Source organism: Gossypium hirsutum, chromosome A01 (genome assembly GCF_007990345.1).
Source record: "Gossypium hirsutum isolate 1008001.06 chromosome A01, Gossypium_hirsutum_v2.1, whole genome shotgun sequence".
Lineage (NCBI taxonomy): Eukaryota > Viridiplantae > Streptophyta > Magnoliopsida > Malvales > Malvaceae > Gossypium > Gossypium hirsutum.
Genome location: NC_053424.1, coordinates 31,351,690 through 31,359,501, shown reverse-complemented (window position 1 = coordinate 31,359,501; position 7,812 = coordinate 31,351,690).

Below are 7,812 nucleotides of genomic sequence, written 5' to 3'. Positions count from 1 at the left end.
AATCACAGCTCTGAGGAGGCCACGCGGGAACCTGAGGAGGCGATAGTCAACAATACCCTCATCTATTCTGATCATGTAAAGTTTGAGGCCAAAATTTTCTTTTAGGGGGGTAGAGTTGTAACGCCCCAAAATCTTAAGTATTTATTTTTGTATGTTGTGGCACACAAAATCTGTATCTGCTTCAGTGGTTAAGTGTCCTGGGAAGTGTGACAGCCCTAATTTGACCCTCGTCGGAAAGTGGTTTTGGGACCACAAAACCGAGTCATAAAATATAATTAACCGTTATATTCTATGCTTATTATATGTGTAAATGCATGTGTGAAAGTTTCATGCTTTGATTTTGTCATTTGTATGTGAAATTTATTAAATAAGACTTATGTGAGACATTTTTGAAATGTGATAGGTTAATGTAAAAATGGTCTATTAATGCATGATATAAAAAGAATGGACTTGTATGTCAAATTATCCATTTTTAATGTAGTGGCCGGCCATGTTGATGTTTAATATAAAATATATGCATTATTTATTAGTTTAATGGAAACTAAATGGCTTTGTATTTTATAATATTGATGAATATAATAAAATAAAAAAGGGGGTGAAGAAAACAAAGTTTTTTCTTTGTTCTTCTTAGTCGAATTTTAAAGAAAAAAAACGGGGCAAGACATTCGGTCATTTTAAGCTTGAGGAAGATTAGTAATTATGTTAGATTTTTGAAATTTTAGCTTGTTTTATGTTAATTATCAAGTTTCTTACTTAGCCCATGTCAAAACTTTGAATTTTGGGTGATGAATTGAGCATTCGGTTATGGTAGATAAGGAAGGGATTGGATTATTGCCTTTATGTTTTGATGAAGAATTGTTGATGAAAGAAGTTTGAGCTAGTTAAAAATTTAAATTGCTAGTACTTATATGTGTAATAGTCAAACTTGGACTTGCTTAATGACTTGAATAAGTGTTTTGTATTTAAATGCTAAAACGTGAGCAAATGCCGTTTGGGTGATTTGAAATGAATAAATTAGATGGCTGAATATGTAAGGGTTCGACATTGTACATGATTTTTAAGGGTATGATTTTGAATAATGTAAGTAATGGAATGTGAGTAAGGTTATGCATAGGTGAAATTATTATGTTCGGATTTGATAGTATATATATAAGTATAATTAATCCATTTTGATAATATTATATAAGGTGATAAATAATAAGATTATGGTGACTTGAGTTTAGTAACATTCGGCCAAGGACTAATGTTCTAGCTAATTCGGTATAAGTGTATAGGTGTTAATTACCTTGTATTTGAGGTTTTGAAGAATAGGTAGTGATTAATTAAAATGATGAAGGTTAAATTTTGAGTTTGGTTAAGTTTGGGCATTCGGCATTACTTATAACATTGGATATGAGTGTATGAAAGGTTAGAATTTCTTTTAAGTGAATTATGACCTTGATTTGAGCAAGATAGAATTGACCATAAGCATGATTAGATGGTTCGGTCATTGTTTGGCATAGGTGAAACCTATATGAATTTTGCTACATTCGGTCATAAAATGGAATTGAATATGAAAGTTAAGTTGAGTAGTTAGGGTTGAATGGGTTATATATTAATCATAAATGGATTTTATGCATATGAGTATGTATGTATTTGTGTGTGCGACATTGATGATAAATGGCAATTGGTAATGTGGTAAACGTGTAATAAGTTGACATTCGGAGTTAGTTATATGTCTTGGAGCTAGAGTGTAAATTTGAAAAAAATAAATAAAAGTATATGATTTTAAAGCATGCATTATATATATGCATGTGTATACGCGGTTGTGCATAAATATGAGTAAATGATTAAATTGTGATAGTCATATATAGGTATATATATATATGCCTTATGTATGTACCTTGTGCTTATAGAGACATTTGGGAATATGGTTAAATTCATGTATAAGGAAGCATGATAAGTTATGTGAATCTTTTCTTGTATGTGCGAATTAGATATAGATTAAATAAGCATGAAATGGAGTCATGGCATCTAACACCCCGAACCCGAGACCGTCACCGGAGTCGAACACGAGGTGTTAACAGACTTTAAAAAAAATTTCCCAGACACTGCCAATCTGCGTACTAGTCGCTTTAAAAATCATATCTTGAGTTCAAAAACTCGGAATCCAGTTCCGTAAATTTTCCCTGAAATTAGACTCATATGCCCATCTACATATTTTTTTCTAGAATTTTTGGTTGGGCCAATTAGTACAGTTTATTAGTCAAAGTCTCCCATGTTACAGGGATCGACTACACTGACCTTTGTGCATTACGACTTGGATATCTCTGTACAGGGCTTCAATACTGATGCCGTTTGTTTCTATAGAAACTAGACTCAGAGAGGAATCTATAAATATATGGCTTGACTTATAATTGTCTCTGGTTAATTTGTAATGAATTTCCAAAGTCGGAACAGGAAATCCAGAAACCGTTCTGGCCCTGTCTCACAAGAACCTGAATATCTCTTAACATACTGTCCGTATGATTGTTTCGTTACTTTCCTATGAAAATAGATTCATCAAGGTTCGTTTACATAATTTATTCACTATTTAATTCCATTCCTACTATTTTTAGTGATTTTCCAAATCTACATCACTGCTGCTGTCAGCATCTGCCTTTAAGGTAGACTTTACCTATTTTATAGTTTCCATGATTCAACTAGCCCTTTTTGCATAAATAGCACAATTTATGATAGTGATTAACCATTCCCATGGCCAATCCTTGTCAAGCATATCCACACCTCTCAATTACCATATCCATACCAAATGATTATAACATTATACTCAAACATATATAAGCCATTTTCGCATGGCTATCCAAAATTATACAAGTCCAAAGGGTCCATGACCCACAACAAACGGGTAGTCCTATACATGCCATTTCGAAGTTCAACCAAAATTGTACCAAAAGGGGGGGCTTTGATAGTGTGGGCGACTTCGACTTCGAAATCCCGAGTCCGATAGCTGGAGAACCAAAATCTATAAAATAGAGGATCAAAGAAACGGAGTAAGCAATTTATGCTTAGTAAGTTTTGAGCAAGGAATTCCAGCACAGCAAAAGTATAGCATTCATATAGCTAAACGGATAATTTCATATGCACAAATTTTCGATATCATACTTGCTTCACATTACCAACCCTTATGTACATACACAAAAGATCAACTTAGCCAAAGGCTGGTAGCTCGTTTATCAACTGAGCGAATACTTATTTGTAAGGGCTCAACTAAATTCAAGCACATACGAAACATACCTCAATGTTGGGATGTTTCTAGAGTATTTACTGTAATTTTACCGCAAGATCATTCATTCCCAAATCACGTACCTTTGGAATTTAACCGGATATAGCTACTCGTTCAAATGCCTTCGGGACATGGCCCGGTTATAGTAACTCGCACAATTGCCTTCGGGACTTAACCCGGATTTAGTAACTCGCACAAATGCCTTCGGGCTTAGCCCGGAATTAGTATCTCGCACAAATGCCTTCGGATCTTAGTCCGGATATGGTCACTTAGCACAAAGCCTTCGGGACTTAGCCCGGACATCATTCAAATAACCATGCACATTTAACAGTAAATCATGGCACATTCGTATTTCATTTTCGTTAACAAAACTCAAACACAAGACACTTATCATTCTTGCAATTTCGGCTCAATAGCCACACACAAAGAGCATGATTTTGATTTCCTTAAACAATGATCTAATCAAATCATAATTTAAGCTCTTTTACTCAAGAACTTACCTCGGGTGTTGTCGAACGATTCCGATAGCTATTCGACCACTTTTTCCTTCCCTTTATCGGATTTAGTTCCCCTTTGCTCTTGAGCTTAATTAAACAAATAAATTGATTTAATCATTTGAGCATCGAAAAGAGGAACACAAGGCACTTAGCCCATATTTATACATTAGACATTAAAGTCACATATGTACGGAATCATGAATTAATGTGACAGCCCAAAATTGACCCTAGTCGGGAAGTGGTTTCAGGACCACAAAACCGAGTCATAAAAATAATTGATTTCCATATTCTATGCTTATTATGTGTGTACATGAGTATGTGGAAGTTTCATTCTCCAATTTTGCAAATTGCATGAGAAATTATTAAATAGGGATTGATATGAGACATGGTGAAAATATGATAGGCTAATTTAAAATGGTCTATTAATGCATGTTGTGAAAATGATGGGTTTGCATGTCAAATTACCCAAAATTTGAGCTAGTGGTTGGCCATGCTATGGGTGGAAACATGTTGGGAACATGTTGGCCTAGTGAGGTATGTAGGAAAAAAATAAAATAAGGGGCATGGGCATAAAATAATGAAAAGGAGTATGATGAATACAAAAAAAAATGTGTGTAGTTGTTCCCCCCCCATTGCCGTGAGCTAAAGAAAAGAAAGGAGAAAATTTTTTGTTCATCCTTTCTCATCTTCATTTAGCCGAAACTAGAAAGAAAAAAACAAAGAAAAAAAAATGCTCATCCTTTGGTTCATCCTTGGCCAAAAATTTTAAGGAGGAAGGAAGAAGAAAGGTTGAAGAGGTTCGGCCATGCATGTAGCTAGGCTAAGGTATGTTTGATGATGTTCCATGAGATGCATGCATGTTTTAGTTGTTAGCTTGAGTTCTACCTAGCCCATGGTCTAAATCTTGCTATGTGATGGAAATGACACTCGGCCATGGATGCATCATTCTTGGTTGATGTTTGATGTTGTGGTGATGAGGCATGAGGATGAGTTAAGATTCGGCCTAGGTGGAGTTTGTGTTAATGCCATTGCATGCTAAATATGAAGCTTGTTAATGACGCATGTGATGGTGGCTTGATGATTCTTGAACCTCCTTTTTAGCATTTTTGAGTGAGCACATATGTGCATTGGTTGCTAAATGGAGAAGAATCGGCTAGCAAGTTGTGTGCTAAGGCCGAATATAACTTTTGCATGTTAATGAGCAATGCATGTGTTAAATTGATGGAAAGGGAGAGGATGCTTTACTAGTGTGTATATGTGTGTATTAGCCAAGTTTTGAACTTGAAACAAAAGGGTGTTTAGTCAATACAAGTGACCATACTTGTAGAATGTATTAAGTGTTGAAATCGGCCCCAAAATAGACATGCATATTCGGCCAAGGGGGAAAAAATTAGCTAAAATGTTGAGTTTGATTCATGATTTCGTACATATGTGACTTTAATGTCTAATGTATAAATATGGGCTAAGTGCCTTGTGTTCCTCTTTTCGATGCTCAAATGATTAAATCAATTTATTTGTTTAATTAAGCTCAAGAGCAAAGGGGAACTAAATCCGATAAAGGGAAGGAAAAAGTGGTCGAATAGCTATCGGAATCGTTCGACAACACCCGAGGTAAGTTCTTGAGTAAGAGAGCTTAAATTATGATGTGATTAGATCATGTTTTAAGCAAATTAAAATCATGCTCTTTGTGTGGCTATTGAGCCAAATTTGCAAGAATGATAAATGTCTTGTGTTTGAGTTTTGCTAACGAAAATGAAATACGAATGGGCCATGATTTATTGTTAAATGTGCATGGTTATTTGAATGATGTCCGGGCTAAGTCCCGAAGGCTTGTGCTAAGTGACAATATCCGGACTAAGATCCGAAGGCATTTGTGCGAGATACTAATTCCGGGCTAAGCCCGAAGGCATTTGTGCGAGATACTAATTCCGGGCTAAGCCCGAAGGCATTTGTGCGAGATACTAATTCCGGGCTAAGCCCGAAGGCATTTGTGCGAGTTACTAAATCCGGGTTAAGTCCCGAAGGCATTTGTGCGAATTACTATAACCGGGCTATGTCCCGAAGGCATTTGAACGAGGAGCTATATCCGGTTAAATTCCGAAGGTACGTGATTTGGGAATGAATGAACTTGCTGTAAAATTCCAGTTAATACTCTCGAAACATCCCAACATTGAGGTATGTTTCGTATGTGCTTGAATTTAGTTGAGCCCTTACAAATAAGTATTCGCTCAGTTGATAAACGAGCTACCGGCCTTTGGCTGAGTTGATCTTTTGTGTATGTACATAAGGGTTGATAATGTGAAGCAAGTACGATATCGTAAATTTGTGCATATGAAATTATCCGTTTAGCTATATGAATGCTATACTTTTGTTGTGCTGGAATTCCTTGCTCAAAACTTACTAAGCATAAATTGCTTACTCCGTTTCATTGCTCCTCTGTTTTATAGATTTGGTTCTCCAGCTATCGGACTCGGGATCTTGAGGTCAATGTCGCCCACACTATCAAAGCCCCCTTTTGGTACAATTTTGGTTGAACTTCGAAATGGCATGTATAGGACTACCCGTTTGTTGTGGGTCGTGGACCCTTTGGACATGTATAAATTTTAGATAGCCATGCGAAAATGGCTTATATGTGTTTGAGTATATTGTTATAATCATTTGGTGTGGATATGCTTGACAAGGATTGGCCATGGGAATGGTTAATCACTTTCATAAATTGTGCTATTTATGCAAAAAGGGCTAGTTGAATCATGGAAACCATGAAATAGGTAAAGTCTACCTTAAAGGCAGATGCTGACAGCAGCAGTGAGGTAGATTTGGAAAATCACTAAAAATAGGAGGAATGGAATTAAATAGTGAATAAATTATGTAAACAAACCTTGATGAATCTACTTTCATAGGAAAGTAACGAAACAATCATACGGACAGTATGTTAAGAGATATTCAGGTTCTCGTGAGACAGGGCCAGAACGGTTTCTGGATTTCCTGTTCCGAATTTGGAAATTCATTATAAATTAACCAGAGATAATTAGGAGTCGTACCATATATGGATAGATTCCTCTCTGAGTCTAGTCTCTATAGAAACAAACGGTATCAGTATTGAAGCCCTGTACGGGGAGATATCCAAGTCGTAATGCGCAAAGGTCAGGGTAGTCGATCCCTGTAACATGGGAGACTTTGACTAATAAACTGTACTAATTGGCCCAACCAAAAATTCTAGAAAAAAATATGTAGATGGGCATATGAGTCTAGTTTCAGGGAAAAATCACGAAACTGATTTTCGAGTTGTGAAACTCAAGATATGATTTTTAAAGCGACTAGTACGCAGATTGGCAGTGTCTGAGAAATATTTTTATAAGGGGTTTAAAGTCTGTTAACAACTCGTGTTCGACTCCGGTGTCGGTCTCGGGTTCGGGGTGTTACATTTGATTGGTATCAGAGCTGCGGTTTAGTCGATTCTAGGACTACCGTAATGCGTTGGGTCTAGCTATACATGCCATTTTATGTGATTACTTGATAGTGTGGTGATTTCTGACAATTGTAAATGTGTTTATTTATAGTAATAGATCCTGATCCCGACCGAGAGGTAGCTGATGATCTTGAGAGTGTAGCGCTTGCTCCCGCACAAGGGACAGCGCCGGCGGACTCTCAACCTAATGCTAGTAACCCGAATGAGGAAGCTAGACAAGCTTTCTATAGCGTGATGAATGATTGGTTCAACCAATACATTCGAACTAATACGGCTGTTCCACAACCTCCATTCCCGACTAATACCACCCCCGCACCTACAATACCTCCGGTAACTGACCAAATAAGGTCAAATAAGCCCCCAGTTGACAGAATCCGAAAACATGGGGCTACTGAATTTAAGGCTACGGATAGCGACGATGCCGAGCAAGCTGAATTTTGGTTGGACAACACTATCCGGGTACTCGATGAGCTATCTTGTACACCCGATGAATGCCTAAAGTGTACTATCTCCTTGCTACGTGATTCTGCCTACTATTGGTGGAGTACTCTGACTTCTGTTGTGCCCCGAGAGCAAGTAACTTG